This window comes from Macrobrachium rosenbergii, chromosome 41 (genome assembly GCF_040412425.1).
Source record: "Macrobrachium rosenbergii isolate ZJJX-2024 chromosome 41, ASM4041242v1, whole genome shotgun sequence".
Lineage (NCBI taxonomy): Eukaryota > Metazoa > Arthropoda > Malacostraca > Decapoda > Palaemonidae > Macrobrachium > Macrobrachium rosenbergii.
Genome location: NC_089781.1, coordinates 44,573,147 through 44,591,233, shown reverse-complemented (window position 1 = coordinate 44,591,233; position 18,087 = coordinate 44,573,147). Strand labels below are relative to the sequence as shown.

General features: G+C 35.9%; 1 protein-coding gene across 7 annotated transcripts in view; it reads right to left on the bottom strand.

Annotated features, from left to right (window-relative positions):
* The window catches only part of LOC136826840 (scoloptoxin SSD14-like), a 273,826-nt gene that overhangs the window by 203,963 nt on the left and 51,776 nt on the right, over positions 1–18,087 (bottom strand). For 3 of the 7 annotated variants that reach the window (XM_067084322.1, XM_067084323.1, XM_067084326.1), the window contains exon 1: positions 5,382–5,542. The exons of 2 other annotated variants lie outside the window; for them this stretch is intronic. The gene's annotated coding sequence lies outside the window, so the exon portion shown is untranslated. Of the gene's footprint in view, positions 1–5,219; positions 5,547–18,087 lie in introns of those variants that run through there. 2 more of the 7 variants (XM_067084324.1, XM_067084325.1) reach the window with 2 other exon arrangements.

Below are 18,087 nucleotides of genomic sequence, written 5' to 3'. Positions count from 1 at the left end.
ACAAAGAAATTCTTGCCACGCTCATATTCTCAGAAATGTATGATGAATTCGTGGAAAAACACCAAGTCTTCAACTGCTTTCATTGTATGAGTATTAATATTTCTAACATTAACATACTCAAAGTAAGTGATGTATTGGATAGATGAAAATCTTTTAAAACAGCAGCTTTTGAACGCAAGTGTACTGGAAAAATTTAGAACCCACTCATTCAGTGATCTTTTGCTAAAACAAGTTATAAAAATGGGTTGATTTCTTGCTTTTATGAGGGTGAAGAATTCAGTGACATAGGTATTGCTTTGGAACTTTCGGCTTCTCAAAATGGCTCTATTGTCCCGTAAGTTTCAAAGCTCCATATTTTAACTCATTTAAGCTACTCAAGGCAAAATTAAAGAGAAGAAATCTGGAGATCTTTTCTATTCTCCATAAACATTGATAATGACGAGAGAAATCTGTCCTAAGTGCACTAAAATGTAAATCGTGCTATACTGACAAAAGTGAAAAATACTCCGACATTTGATTTTTGCTAGAAAGCTGAGCAACATTTTTTGTTAGTCCTGCTGTATTGTCGATTTTGAACCTTATCTCTGATCTTGTTGAAGCTATTAATGATCATATTTCAGAGTAGAGACAGAACACAAAATAATAATAAAGAGAACTGGAGAACATTTAAGAACGTCTGAAGCAATTATTATTGTTGTTGTTGTTGTTGCTGTTCAGAAATTGAATCCTATTCATATGGAAAAAGCCCACAGGGGCCACTGACTTGAAATTCAAGCTTCCAAAGTAAATGGTGTTCATTAGGAAGAAGTAAGAGGAGGTAAAGGGAAATACAGAAAGAAGAGATCTCACTTATTAAAAAATAACAAATAAATTAATAAATAGATAAAAATGTGTTAAAATGTACGGAGAACAGCATTGGCATCTTCGCTTGAACTTTCGAAGTTCCAGTTGCAGAACATCCTCAGGAAGGCTGTTCCACAGCCCAACAGTGTGAGGAATAAAGGACCTCTGGAACTGAGAAGTTCTGCAGCGAGGCACACCCACTGCATATTGGTGCTGCTGTTCAGCAAATTTGGTTGATCTCGGCAGGAAAATGGGATCAGGGATCAATTGAGAATGTAAAAGATCTCTGTTAAAATACAACTTATGAAAAATTGACAAACAAGACACCATCCTTCGATGGTCCAAGTCATAACTGCTAGGAAACAGAAACCTGCCACCACAAACCACTCTATCTAAAAGAGATAAATCTCTGGCAGAAGAAGACATCACCATTGGAGAACAGTCTTCTCGTAAAGGAAGGACAAATGACCTAAAACAGGTTGCACTGATTTTATCACTGACAAAGGACCCAATTGAAGCACTGAAGAGGATTAAGCATTATAACCATTAGAGAAAACAACCTGCAGTGAAATAAAATTCCTGAGAGTAATGTTCGACTATGTACTTGGATACAGTTAAAGGACCATCGACACAAACCTACTTAGGCACATTATTTCCAAGATAATGTCCCAACTTATAAAATGATCACAGTCCTTAATAAGGTTTTAGGCTATTCCTTGAAATCTGCCATTGAGTTCATTGACATAAAAAACGACCGAACCTGAAAAATACATCACATTCCTGGACATGGGCAGATTATTCAGCGATGTCCTGTCCTGGGAAGTATAGAAATCATCTTGGATAACATTTGCAGATCTGGCAGATCCTCCAATCCCTGAAAACCTGCTGAAGGAGATGCCAACTGCATGCACAATGGAGGGCCCTATCTATTTGCTCAAAGAGAAACTTTGTCAACGGATGGATGGCACGGCAATGAGACCACCCTTCAGTGTTCTCTTTGCTATGTAGGGATAAGTTTCAGTAGCCACCAACACCATAGATACGTAGATGGCATCTTCATGGACATCAATGAAACTGGTGAGCTAAACATTCAGCCAATTCACTCGTCAACTTCATGATCATAACCATCCTTAACATCCTCATTAAGAAAAAGCCTGTCCAATAGGTCACATCCTTGTAAATGAAAACTACCGTGCGGCGCTACCTTAATGAAAGGGGAGAGTGTCCTGACTTAAATAAAGGTCCCATGTCAGCACTGCAGTACTTGGGAGAGGCCTATGCAGAACAAGAAAGAGTTGAGGTCGATGGTGAAAAACAGCAAATACACCAGTGAGATCATAAAGATGTGAAAAGTAAAAAAAAAAAAAAAGAAATAGAAATATTTCATGCCTAACATCAAAGAGGGGCGACCAAAAAAAACATATCTGTCACAAGAGGCACTATGAAACAGCCTACAGGCAGGAGACGGATGCCCTCCACAGAAAAAAAAAGTAAGTATAGCTTAGTTTTACCAGACCACTGAGCTGATTAACAGCTCTCCTAGGGCTGGCCTGAAGGATTAGACTTATTTTTTACGTGGCTAAGAACCAATTGGTTACTTAGCAACGGGACCTACAGCTTATTGTGAATCCGAACCACATTATAGCGAGAAATGCATTTCTATCACCAGAAATAAATTCCTCTAACTCTTCATCAGCCGGCGGCGGGGAAAACAGAATCATCATTAAAGGCATGAAACTGAAGATACTCTAGAAAACAGTTTTCAGCCTGCCAGTTCCCCTTCAGATGAAAAACAATACCACCAACAGAAGGCCAGTTGAATTGAGTACCAGAATAGTCTATGAATTCAAATGTCTGAAATGGGTATGCGAACGCCTCTAGAAAAGCTAAAATGGTCATACGATGACAAACTTAGGAACACGACTGCAAGCCGATCAAAACAATTGAGCCATATTCCAAGATTTCATCGCCGTTCAATGACAAGTTCCCATACTTCCATGAACTCATTAGACATATTCAAATAAACCAACCGAGAAAAATGACTATGGAATTCATAACTGCTGAGAACTTAAGTATTTCTCTGCAAAAATTACCGTTAAACTTACACAAATCCTTAGACTACATTCTTCTCCCCCATCCCCCACCCCCCAAGCAGAAGGAAAAGACCAGCCAGCAAGATCAAATAACAGCACAGAGGATGATGACCCATACTAAAATCAGGTCACTGTGCCACTCCCCTTAGAACCTTCCACATCAGCAGAAACAAGATGTCCTCGATAGGGTCACAGAGGCCAACAAGCATGCAGGATCCCTAAGTAATGGCTACAGTGGACCGCATGAGGTGCACTGATAGCACTACCCCGCCCCCACCCAACGGAAAACGACATTTCTTTGTTGATATATATATATATATATATATATATATATATATATATATATATATATATATATATATATATATATATATATATATATATATATATATATATATATATATATATATAATACATATAATTTATATATATATACATACAGTATATATAATACATATATATATTGTATATATATGTATATATATTATATATATATATATATATATATATATATATATATATATATATATTATATATATATATATATATATATATATATATATATTTGTTCTTTTTCATACTGTCATTTATTAGGATGACTGAAGAACTTGTGAGCATTACTCAAGGTAAAATTCCCTAAAATAAGAACAGTGAAAACATCTGCTCTGACAAACAGATACTACCATTCAACACAGTTTTGCATAAAGCAGCTGCACTTACAGTAGATATGATCATTACAATAAATTGAGAAATCTCTTTGATGTCAGCTATCATAAGAAATTTGTTTAAATGATAGCAAAAATTATAAGTTTTGGAGGATTTGTGCAGAGTTTTAGCCAATTGAAGGCGGGGGAATACTCAACCCTCCTAAAGATGCTTTTCACAATAAGAACTTGATTATTATGAGTTCTGACACACGGGCTCTGAGCACCAGAGTCGTCTTGTGTCATAATTGCAAGATCTAGAAAAAAAGTGGAGTAAAAATCAAATTTCATCTTTAAACGCAATTGCAACTTTGAACAAAAACTGTAACCTAGAAAATTAGTCAAGGCAAAAACAGTTTGAGCAAATATCCACGCATCAAAGAAAAGTAAATTGTCTTACAACACAATTATTCCTTTTATAAGTTTGCCAACGGCCTATAAGCAATGGTTAAGTTCAAAAATACTTCATGCAAATAATACCCACGGTACCTAACTGCCAAGTTACATCAAAATCAGAGACGGGTAAAATACTGACCTTCAAACTGACCAGTGGCTTTCAAAAATAGGTCAAGATGAAAAGAGTTTGGGAGAAACAATTATTAGCCCCCTATTGCCTAATAAGTTCCAACATGATCAGAGTACAGTGGCCATTTTTCTACCTTTAATTCGGCTAATTGCCTCCGGAATCGGTAACAATCAAAGTACATAGACTCGCCTCTTCGATGGTGTCGAACTCAAGGGACCAGAGACTTCTAACTTTCACATTTTAGATTTGGGGAAGAAGCTTTCAAGCTAACCTGTGGCCTTCCAAAGGCGGTTGAGTTCTCGATTCGTGACCTTAATATTAGACAACATATCTGAATAGTAACGATATATTTCCACTTCATATGTACAGTTGCCACTACCCTAGAGAACCCTGCTGTGTACTGCCTGGAAAGTTCTAATACTTGTGGGTCACAGCGTTCAAATATATAAACTTCAAGAGATATTACGCCCGAGTTTTAACAGATTTTGACAAAATTGTCATTTTCACTACTTAAATATTCATAATAATTTAACTACTGAATATAAAATCAATCTATTAAATAGTGGTCTTTGCTGAACATTAACTGATTTATTTTTTTGTTTATACGCGAGGAAACCGTGATATGATTAGCCAGTTGTTTACACGGGCCCAAAACACTGCATCCTCGCCCCTGTACCTCAAACTTCCGTTCCAGCAAAGGTAATGAACGCTAGATCTTAAAAGTAAGTTTAGTAACGAATAAGGGTATTTGGGACTATTGGCTAAGGTACCGAATCTTTTACGTTTCAAAATGACCAAGATCGTTTTTGGGACTGGAAAAAATGAGCTAAAGGTCTGATTTTGTTGACAAGGGTGCTTGTGTTTGTGTCAGCGGGATCTTGGAATCTGTCGGAAAAGTATTTAACTATAGCTGCATTGTTTTTTTTTTTTTTTGCTGTTACACATACGGAAAACCCTAACATGTAGAGACCCACAGATATCACTGTTGTGTAAAATAACGGATTCCTATGATTTCAATCGATAAAAGCTGTAAATCACACAGTAATCACCCACACTAAACAAAATAGTTCCCTGCTGTGTTCTTCATATTTGATCCGCCATTAATCACGAAATTAACACTTCTCCAGAAACACCCAAGTGCAGCGCTTTGCACCGAAACAGGTTCCGAAAATCTTCTTCATTGCTGGTTGGAAACGAAGTCGCACCAAATGTTACCATCGTATCACGATATCAACGGCGTGAAACCCTCGGCACTTGCTGCCGCCTTGTACACTAGTCTCATGAGTCGCGGCCGGTGACTGAGACAAGTTGGAAGAGCTTTCCCCAGTTCTGCACAAGGCGGGACACGCCACCGACACTTGGCCACGCGGAACTACGCTCTCCTTGCCGGATGTTGGCCATTATTAAGCGGTGCGTTACGCTAAGTAACTCCCTCTCTGCCTGCCTCCCCTCCCTCCCTCCCTCCTCCCTCCGACCAGGCTCTTCTACAGACATCACACCGTCATCAACCCACATCTACGCCGAAACTTAACACGATTCTAAATTGGTGGCTTGAAACATCAAAGATCACTGATGCAAAAATAAGCTTTTCATAGAGAAATGAATATAAAATAAATGCAAAATTATAGTAACAAAACGTCCATTTCAAATAACGGCCGTTAAATAATCCATGAAAACAAACAAACACATGCCCTCATATCATTATTAAGAATGACAGCATGGTTCCGAGCGAAAGTATTGGAAAAATATTTACTATACGATTTGTACATAACTGTTCCAAAGTTTTTCGTTGTTTGTTTCTAGTGTCCAATGCTACTTAATACTGAGCACTGGTTTGTGAAAGGAAGATTTGAGCCGGTTGCTCAGTCCCTAAGTACAATAATAATGGTTATAACTATGAAGTGATATTTGCCTCCAATATGCATTGGCTCACAGAAATATTTGCCTGTTTAAGGAAGAAAGGAGCTGGTGATCATTCACCCAGTTCAATAGCGGTCCGTACGCAATAAGCGAGCATATCGATAAATAATTGGGTCGAGCATGTCGATAATTAACTGGGTAAGGAAAATACCAATCAGTCATCGGGGAGCGCACTGGAAGTGAGAAATGAATGAACACTGTCAGTTGCAAAAGAAGCCCTTAAAACCGATAAGAAACTAAACAACAAAAATGCAAACGAGTGACGGCTACGCTAATTAAGTAAGAGAATGAAGAGGGAGAATACGAACTCGGGGAAATGACAAATTTTGCACGAAATGCAAGCAATAATAGAACAAAACAAAAAGAAAAGGAAATAATCTACGAAAGAATGAAACGACAGTTGAAAGGAACGACAAGCTTTAGAAAATATCCTCAAGAATTTGTAACAGGACACGACAGGGTAAGAATGGGAAAAATGCATTTAATTTAATGAGCAAGCAGGCAAGATAAAGAAATCAACGGTAACGAGGTAGGTCAAGGAGAACCCTGTCTTGATCACCATGGCCTCCAAGGCCGTGAGACACGAAGGGCCTCTGGCAAATCCCGCCACCTGAGGGTTTCCAAACGCGCCTGCACTTCCGCAAAGTTCACTTCCCAGTGCTGCAGGAGAAAGAACCTCAAAACCAGAAAAGCAGCTGTGGTAGATCCCTTAGACCGAGTTGTATGAGAAACAACAAGAGCAAAATTTGTCTGGATTCTTTGATAAACTGATAAGAGAGAGAAGGGAAAACAATGGACTAGAGTTAAAAGCGGAAAAACTGAATAATAAAAGATGACTCGTGGCGTAAGACCGAAGGCCAGTACCACTTGTCATTAACTACACAGAAGGATCTTGAAGCTGAGAGTAAAAACGGAAACTAAAAACCACCCAATAGCGACCACGGATGATAATGAATGCTAAGCAGCTTTTATTGTAGTGGGTGATGTACAGGATAAAAACAATTGCGCTCCTTTCAATATTTTGTGGTAGAATAATTCTGTAAGAATCGAAAAGCAATGACTCGATTAAAGAGAACCACTCAAAAGTAAAGGGAATGTCAAGGGAGGAAATAAAACCAAGATGAGATAATCGTGTATCAGTAAATGAAAAAATTTCGAAACTGATGGGCAGAGCCTAACTATTTGCAAGCAAGAGAAACAAACTCACAGGAGAAACAAATATGGTGATGTTTTGAGCCGGAGGAAATGCCTTTCGATGAGATATAGATGGAAACATTTTCTTTACTTATGTTGTTTTGCGAAGAATCCAAGAGACAGAAGAGTGAAGAAATGTTTCTGCAGACTTTAACTGCTCGGGTAATCTCTATTGCCTTTCCGCATACTGAATTTTGCATTAGTACTGCCGTAAATAATGATGCTTAGGAGTTTACGCTGTGATGAGAATGAACAACTTAGAATGAACATTGAATGACTGTTGTGACAAAAATGCCACTGCCTTTGAATCGGATGTAAGTCCCAAAATAACTCCGACTCAAATAACATATAGGAACTTCCTGTAACTACCTTTTGCCCCCCCAAAAAAGTAAAAAAACACGCCGAAGTTTTTTCGGCGTAATCGAGTTTTCTCTACATCGTAAAATCAAGGCCACCGAAGATGATCTATCTTTCGGTGGTCTCGGTATAATGCTGTATTAGCCCGCGGCCCATGAAACTTTAACCACGACATGGTGGTAGCCTGGCATATATCGTTGCCAGACGCACGATTATGGTTAACTTTAACCTTAAATCAAATAAAAACTGCTGAGGCTAGAGGGCTGCAATTTGGTATGTTTGATGACTGGAGGGCGGTTGATCAACATACCAATTTGCAGCCCTCTAGCCTCAGTAGTTTTTAAGATCTGTGGGCTGACAGAAAAAAGTGTGGATGGACAGACAAAGCCGGCACAATAGTTTTTTTTTCAGAAAACTAAAATGAGCTGTATCTGGAAGTACATAAGTAAGGACTCCCAAAAATCAAAAGAACAAACAAATGTGAACCAGCCAGTGGATTTAATTTCATTTCAATCTTACCTTTATATCAGGGTCCAAAGAAAAGTGGTCAACCCACGGCAGGCATAAAATTTGTTGCTTCCTGCGCACCCGTGCTTTGCTATTTACTCCTATCATTTCTTTCATTAGCTGGCGAAAACATTACACACACACACACACACACACACACACACACACACACACACACACACACACACACATATATATATATATATATATATATATATATATATATATATATATATATATATATATATATATATTGTCACGTTAAGTGATGATTTTGCGGGAACTGCTGGTTCCCCGCTCGTTCCCTTTTGTGGTTTGCTGCCTCCTTACCTTCAAGTTTTTTTTGTTTTGATGTTTTCGTCGGTGAGCTGCCGTTTTTCTTTCATCAGTCGGGTCTGGTAGGGCAGCGAAAGTAGCGGCAGTGGCAGCAGCAGCAGGCAGTTTTTGGAGTCGACGTTGGTCGAGTTTTTCAGCAGCAAACTGGAGCACGCATACGAAATGGAGCACGACGTAGAGGTGGAGTGTGACCATGAGTAGTCGTGTGACCACGAGCTGCTCATCTTTGTTGACAGCGTGAGGCTGTCCTGACGTCTCCATCGGGGTATTCTGGTTGGTGGGTTCTCGTCCCTGTTGTGCAGCTGAGGGCTGTCTTGGTGCCCCGATGGAGGACGTATGTTTGTTTTTTTTTCTGCCTGCTGTTGTTTTTTTTTTTTTTGCCTTTTTTTAAATTTTAAGCTACTTTTTGTTTATGAAGTTAATCGTTTATTTAACTTTATTTTGTTTAGTGCTGCCTCTTGGTTTTTTTTTACTTATGGTTTTATCTTTTTACCAGACCTGTCTCACTTGTAAATATTTGTAAAAATAAATTAATATTAAGCTCATTTTATTGTTTTTGTTGTTTTCTCCTCCTTTGTTTGTTGCATCTGCCGTCAGTCATGACAGCCCCATCCTGAGTATGTTAAAGAACCTGTATAACGGCCCACTCGGGTCGTTACATATATATATATATATACTTCACAAAATATGTATGATACATATGTATATGACTATATTCTTGTAGCTATTTTCCTTGTTTATTATATACATATATATATATATATATATATATATATATATATATATATATATATATATATATATATATATATATATATATATATATATATATATATATATATACACATATATATATACACATATATATATATTTTCACGTATTTACATTCCTCCCTCATAGCCAACTAGGAAATAATTCAAATTTCTGCATAAAAGCACTTCTCATTTGAATGTTAGGCTAAACAACATGGCGGAAAAGGAGGGTTATCACTTGTTTTGAACCAAGAACTCATTCCTCTCTGCACCTGAATGGAAGCGAACACAATGGAACCCCTTTTGACCCCTCCTGATCAAGTGTCCAACAAATGGCCCCTCCAGAAGCGTTATAGGCAAACCCAGGCTGTGAGGTAGATAGGAACTGAGCTTCTAAGTACTTAACCATAAGACCTATTTTTCTACACCCTCTTTGCTGGTTGTATGACTTTTTGCAGATTGACCGAGGCCTACACTCCTAAATGAAAACAACCTGGAGGAGCGCACCTTGGACTGTCACACCCAAGCACTCCACGCAAAACCAGCTACGTGTACAGACGGGCGTCTTTCCACCTCTCCCGCTGGTGATGACTAATCACGTTGATCAGCCAAGCTCTTACATGTTAAGCGCAAACATCTACAGGCACCAGGTACGTCTACCGCAATTAGTCAAAAAGCCAGCTTCTTTCTCTCCTTGAAATTCTTTTTCATTTCACCAAGTTCAATTTTCATTCTCCTAAACAAAGCTCCCTTGCTAAACCAACCTACTAACCAAGCAGCCTGTGAATCACCCCGTGACTTGCTCTGAGACCAATCTAATTCAATTCAGTGATCAGTACTCAATTATTCCCTCCATAGTGTTAATTAACAGACAGTTTGCTTAAATAACTCAAATGATCAATTCCTCCATAGTGCATAGGTTCATGTGAGAGAAATTATTCATGCCAGATCGTTAATCCTGGCTTTTCTTCCAGGAGTCATCCACGTTCTCCTCAAGTCGAACCATCACCTTGTGAATCAAATCCTTAAAGAATACTGCCATCTCTGAAACAAAGATAGTCTGGATAGCATTTCCCCCCGTTGCGCACAAAGCCAAATACGGAAACTAATTCAAGATTTATCACACCTTCCAATTTGAGACGTGCCATTCACGTCATCGTAATTTTCCATGTTCTTTAATTTTGATTGCCTGTTGGACCCCCATTTCCAGTTTCAATTGATTTCTTCTTGCGTAAATAAATTCATTGTAATGTAACCCTTTATTCATTTCTCATGGCGACCTTCCATTCTTTGATCAAATTGGTAAAATAAGGTAAGTTCTTAAATTTTCCCTTCATTTTGGTTACATTCTGGTGTTCTCCTTTGGCCCTTCTGGCAGCTAAAATTCACAAATATATATATATATATATATATATATATATATATATATATATATATATATATATATATATATATATATATATATACACATTACTATGTACTGGGTGTCTTTGGAAAAATGCAAGAGCATTGTCAGACCTGTGTTGATGTATAGTTGTGAAACATGGCCTATGAAGAAAGCACAAGAGAGAAAGATGAAAGTGGCAGAAATGAGAATGCTGCGTTTGGATGTGCGGAGTGACGAGAAGAGACAGGATAAGGAATGACTTCATAAGAGGGACGGTGAAAGTTACAGAAATATCAAAGAAGCTGCAACAGAGACGATTACAATGGTTTGGACATGTTATGAGAAGAGAGGAGGATTCTGTATGTAAAAGAACCATGAATATGGAAGTGCCTGGAACAAGGAGGAGAGGTAGACCAAGAATGAGATGGAGAGACACAGTTAACAAGGACATGCAGGAGAAGAAGATGGAGAAGACTAATAACAAACAGCGACCCCATATAAAGATGGGAAAAGCTGAAGATAAAGAAGAAGAAAGAAAGAAGATATATATATATATATATATATATATATATATATATATATATATATATATATATATATATATATATATATATATACTGTATATATATATATATATATATATATATATATATATATATATATATATATATATATATATATATATATATATATATATATATATATATATAATGTATATATATATATATATATATATATATATATATATATATATATATATATATATATATATATATATATATATATATATATATATATATATATATATATATATATATATATATATTTTTCATGATGTTTCCTTGTAATACGTATATCCTCCTATAATTTTGACATATTTACACGTACTTTTTTCATGTGTTGTGTGTAATGATAATGATTGTTGAAGTGTCATATTTAGTTTGGCATTAGATCTCAAAAGAACTAATGATTGAATAACTTAATAGCATAATTTAGAATTGTTAATACAATTTTAATAGTAACGTAGTTTAGAATAATATCTTTCTTGTAAAAGCGTATTATATGAACACGTGTGTGTGTGTGTCCAGCAAAGACTTGTTTCATTTCAATTGTCATCAGTTGAGATAAGAGAGAGCGCTTTGTTTTGGGTTAGTGATGACAGGTTTGGGATAACAAATGCCGATTCATCCCATACGGGCTCAAGACAAGTGATTTCACGTTGTTACATGTTCGAGTCACGTACGCCACTCTGAGAGAAAAAAATACGTGTCCTGATCAGTTACGCCATGTTTTGTAAGATTGCATTCAAAACGTTTTGCTGGGATGACGTCATTTTCCTTCTAGAAGCTTCTCCATTGTATCTCGCACCCAAAATGCTTTAATGACGTCACTCCCTGCTTCTAGAACTTTTGTGTCTCTTACCCAAAATGTTTTAGTGACATCATGTAATTGTTTTACGTGTTACTGGAATTCTAAAATTTGTTTCATTCTGATTTCTGAGACCAGTCGATTTGGTTCCCTCTCTCTCTCTCTCGTTCTTAGAAAGAGATTACTTTTAACGTAGTGTTTTGTGGTCACATATTGGCATTAACTTTTGAGATCTGAATTTAGCAAAGTTATTTAGTTCGTAATGGCGCCTGGTAAAAAAGTGTGTTTTGTGGAAACGCAGCTGCAGCAAGTGATTTACAGAGGTTTTCACAAGTTTGTGTAAGGTAACGTGAATTTTACTTATTAATACCATGGTATGATAAGTTAGGAAATTTTGAACGAGTAAAATCATTATTGATAAGTCTTACGTGTATTTTTGTGTGCTTTTTCTATTTACAATCTCTTTATATTTTCACGCTTTTTATGTTTGTGATGTAAAATTTTTTTACGTAGCATTTGAAATATTTCTTGGTATAATTTAACATTGCATACTTGATCTCATTTATTTAAAATTCTCTTTTCAAATCTTGAGTAATTCTTGATAGTTTAAATTTTGCTTGATTAATTTAAATTCTTGATAAAGTTTTTGTGAATTAGTTTTGTTTCATAATTTAATTCAAGAATTAATTAAGTGTTGTGTTATTTTCAAGTAATGGTAAATTTTTCAGATTGTGAATTCTGATTAATTGTGAATTCTAATTATAAACTTTGAATTTAAAAGATAAATTTTAGTATTTAACATTTTTAGACCTAGTGTTTCATTTATTGATCACCAGTGAATAGGATTGATTGTGTGTGTATAAGGCAAAATGATAAACATGTTTTGTTCTTTTAGTTTTGCTAAAGTGAATTAAGACCAGGGAAACATTTAGAGTTTTTTTGATGGAGTGACGCCCTTCTACTCTAGAATATTTCTAGTTTAATTTTTGATACCTCACACATACTCTGATAGACTTAGTTTGACTTTTCAAGTAATAAATAAGTTTTTCCTTAAGGGATCACTGTTACCTTTAGAGTACTCAGTCGTAATAATTAATGTTATGAGTTCAGGTATCTGGCTGAAGTGAGGTATATTCTTGAATCTTGAGATTAGTGGTGTAATAACCAGGTACTTGATGCACATCGTGACTATATATATATATATATATATATATATATATATATATATATATATATATATATATATATATATATATATATATATATATATATATATATATATATATATTCGTAGGCGTCAGGGAAAGGCGCTCGATACAGTTGACAGTTTATTGCTACTGCCGACGTTTCATAACTACATTGTTGCATTTCCAAGGCTGAAATACAGCGAGCTGGCTCAATAATCAATCATAAAAGCATTATTATAACAGTTAATTAAAAACACTACAGTATTGTCTCATTTAAAATGCTAATTCTTTTAAAAATATCAGAGGCACCATGACGCCGCATTTTATCTAAAAGAGAAGAATTTTTACTTTCCTTAGGGCTGGACTTCTGCATCCCCAATTACAAACCGAAATACCAACAATTTTTCCTCCCTTTAGAGTCACTAATCCACAGGATTAAAGACCTTCCATTTTGCTTTAAGACTGACAATTTAAGATCGCAAATTTCGTCATTAGCCCACAGCACTTTTAGCAGTTTACGAACTAAATGGACCCCATTCTTTAAGAGAGATGACCTCACCATCTTAAAGAACTTAGCCAGTGAGGAAGATATCATCACTACTAGACCAGGTAAGGGTACGGTTGTTCTCATCAAACAGGACTATATCAATAAAATGGAAAGCATATTAAACGACCGAAAAAAAATTCGAAAAAATAGGTTCTCCAGACTTATATAGTATCATCAAAACGGAAGATAAGATAAACAGGTTTTTAAGGACATTAAAACAAAACAATGTCATATACGAACGCACCTACCAAAACCTCTTTGTCACAGGTTCGTCATATGGAGTAATGTGCGGTGTGCACAAAGTAGGTACCCCAACGCGGCCCATTCTCTCTTCTACGAAAACAGCAAATTACAATATCGCTAAATACCTTGTACCAATATTAGAACCCCTAGCTATAAATTCTTACTCTATTAGGAACTCAGCTAGTTTTAAAGATGACATTATTAAAGAAGATTCTGACTTATACATGGTTAGCCTGGATGTAGAATCCCTATTCACAAACGTCCCTGTGGGAGAGACCATCGACATTATTCTAAATAATTTGTTTTCCAGTGAGGATGTTTTATTTCATAATTTTAACAGGACGTTATTTAAACAATTTTTAGAATTGGCCGTGCTGGACACCGCCTTTATTTTTAATGACATTGTGTATAGACAGGTGGATGGGATGGCAATGGGTTCCCCTTAAGGTCCGGTGTTTGCCAATACCTTCATGAGCTCTCTGGAAGAGCAGGCGCTGGATAGTTGCCCTCTTTCTTTCCACCCCTTGTTTTACAAACGTTACGTCAATAACACCTTCGCTTTGTTCAAACGTAATTTTAATGCTGACTCTTTTTTAGACTATACGAATACTCAACACCGAACATAAAGTTTACTCTGGAGAAAGAATCTAATAATAAATTACCGTTCCTGGATGTTCTAGTCTCTACAGGGATTTATAGGAATGATACTTTTACAGGTTTGGGTACGAATTTTTATAGCTTCTGCCATTTAAATTAAACTCCATTTCTACTCTCCTCCAGGGCCTTTACACACTCATCGAATTGGATGACCTTCCATGAAGACCTTCCCTGGCTAACTACTTCAAAAACAACTGTTTTCCTCAAAAGCTCTTTTTCAGGGCTTTAAACAGGTTTTTAAATAAAAAAATGGAAAAACCCACGGCCATCCACACTGTACAAAAAATGAAAATGTTTGCAACGTTCCCATACCTATATGGCGATAATTTTAGGAAAAAATGTCTAAATTTATTTCGGAGAGAACTGTCTGCCTTGAACCTAAAATTTATCCCCAAAATCCTTGCACCTTCGGGTCCTTTTTCAAGGTCAGGGACAAAGTTAGTCCGTTGTTTACATCCAACGTCGTTTACAAGTATACTTGCCCCAGGTGTAACCAGGGGACTTACGTTGGAGGTACCAAAAGGCTGCTGAGGGTACGCATAGACACCCATAGAGGAGTTGGCTTCCGAACCGGGAGCAGATTGTCCAACCCAGAACAATCCAACAAGGAACCATTCCAAATTGTGCAAAACATCCATAGACAACAAAGACTTTCGAATAATAGGACAAACACAGAAAGACAGTGACTTAACAACCTTAGAGTCCATAATGTGAAAATTAACAGTTCCATCATTGAACACCCAAACATCATCTACTCAGCTGTTTATTGCTTGATGGTCCTGTTTGCCTTATCGTTACCTTGTTTTCTCCTTTTTATCTATTTTTGTTTTAATTTGTATTTTTCTCTCCTTGTTTCAATAGTCTTGTTTTAGCTCCAGTCTGGGTAGGTCCTTCTTTTAGCGTCATGGTGCCTCTGATATTTTCTTTGAAAAGAATCGGCATTTTAAATGAGACAATACTGTAGTGTTTTTAATTAGTTGTTATAATAAATGTTTTTATGATTAATTATCGAGTCAGCTCGCTGTATTTCAGCCTTGAAAATGCAACAATGCAGTTGTGAAACGTCGGCATCAGCAATAAACTGTCAACTGTGTCGAGTGTCTTTCCTGGCCGCCCACGAGTATGATTTCAAGAGCTGCAGCTCTTGTGTTGGAGTAATATATATATATATATATATATATATATATATATATATATATATATATATATATATATATATATATATATATATATATATATATATATATATATATATATATATATATATATATATATATATACATATATATACTACATATATATATATATATATATATATATATATATAAGGGGTGTGTGTCTGTGTGTATATATATATATATATATAATATATATATATATATATATATATATATATATATATGTATATATATATATATATATATATATATATATATATATATATACATATATATATATACATATATATATATATATATATATATATATATATATATATATATATATATATGTATGTACATATATATACTATACATATATATATATATACTACATATATATATGTGTGTGTTGAGGTCAAAAGTATATATATATATATATATATATATATATATATATATATATATATATATATATATATATATATGTATGTACATATATATACTATATATATATATATATATATATATATATATATATATATATATATTCGTATATATCAAGTCTTGGAAGACTTTGGACAAACTATGTGCTGGCCTGGCAGTGACACTCCCGCTGCAGGTGCAGTTGTGTCGAGGTGGGAAGTTTGCACAGTTGGATACAGAGAGCTATTTGATTATGAATTAAGTCCATGGAGACAGCGTGATCGAACATTGAACCGGGGTTATCACATTTCCGAAATTAATGACTGTATGAGTGTGTATGTGTGTTGCACCCTCGAATGCGGTATATTATCAGAGGAACAGTGACTCACAGCAGGATTTTGGTTTTGGTGGCTGGTGTGTGTTGCCTTGTGAGTATTTAAAGACCACCACCGTGACAATACGTTATCTGGGTCATAGGAAAGTGAGTACAATAACTCATGAACACTTATTTCTTTTCCAGACATTTTTTTTTTGGAAAGACCTAGTTGTGCTGCAGTGAAATTACGCTATGTCTCCATAATACATTTTCCCATTCTGTTTCCACTGTGCATCTTTCTGTTTTGAATAAGAATGTCTTTTAACACCATTTCAGGTTTTAATATATGATATGTTTCTTTCAACAGGAATTCTGGGTTCCTCTAGTGAGGACGAATACATTTGGAAGTAGAGTTATTCTTTTACACACTATATGACATTTATTGTGGTCTAGAATAATTATGACCTTATTACTTTGTTTTGTGACCAGTATGTTAGTCACTTATATCAGCTGGTTTAAAATTGATAACCTGAATGTTTGTGATGATTTCCATTTATAGGGGGTGGAATTCACTCCATTTCATGATTGTAACTTTTGCTAAATCACTCTTGTTAAATTTACAAATAAAATCTAATTTCGTACATCAGTGTTTAATTCCAGTAGGCCTTTGTTTAAGAATAGGTTCAGGGCGAGGAATCGACAAGGGAGAAGGAATCTGCTAACCCACGATGAGCCACTGCTACCAGGACATCTTAGGAAAGTAAGATGATTGATTCTGCTTTTAAAACAAATACAGCAATAAAAGATGGCCCTATATGACCTGGGGATAGAGCCATTTAACAGTGGTTGGCAGCGGTGTTGGACATAGATAGATAAATAGATAGTTAGGGTTATGCCTCTGAAGAGACATATCTTATTAATACTGGTATTGGCATCTCAGAACTGGATTTTGATGGTTCAGCAATTCAGGGTAGAGATGCTGTTGTGAGACTTGCCCGAGTCAGTTTTTCTCGAGTGCGACTCTCTGTGTATGTTTACTGATGCGTCATGGGGCAAAAGGTTTTCATGTGAATAGGGATTTATAGGTGTTAGTTCATAATGGGGAGTGTTTAGGTATGCATAATGTGTGCAGCGCATTTAATTGCGGTATCTTGACCGCTTGTGTGTGTTAAAACACACGAAAACGTTGATTATAAAGAATACGCTGGCAGTGTGGAAGATGTTCTGGCCGAGTTTGCGGACATAGTCGCACTCAGCGCGGATAAGTTAGGATTAACAAATGTGTTAGAACACAAGGTTCAGTTGGAGGACAAAACTAAGTCTATTTTTGTTCCTTCATATTGGATTCCTTTTAAGATTAGCAAACAGGTAGAGCAACAGGTTAGTGGGAGGAGGAAGGCATTATTAGGCCCAGTTCCTCGCCTTTTAATTTCCCGTTGTTGGCAGTGCCTAAGAAGGATGGTTCAGTCCAAATTTGTGTGGACTTTAGGAAGTTGAATGAGAAAACCATTCCTGATCGCTACCCTCTGGCAAGAATGTTTATTCCTCAATTGATCTGATGTAAGG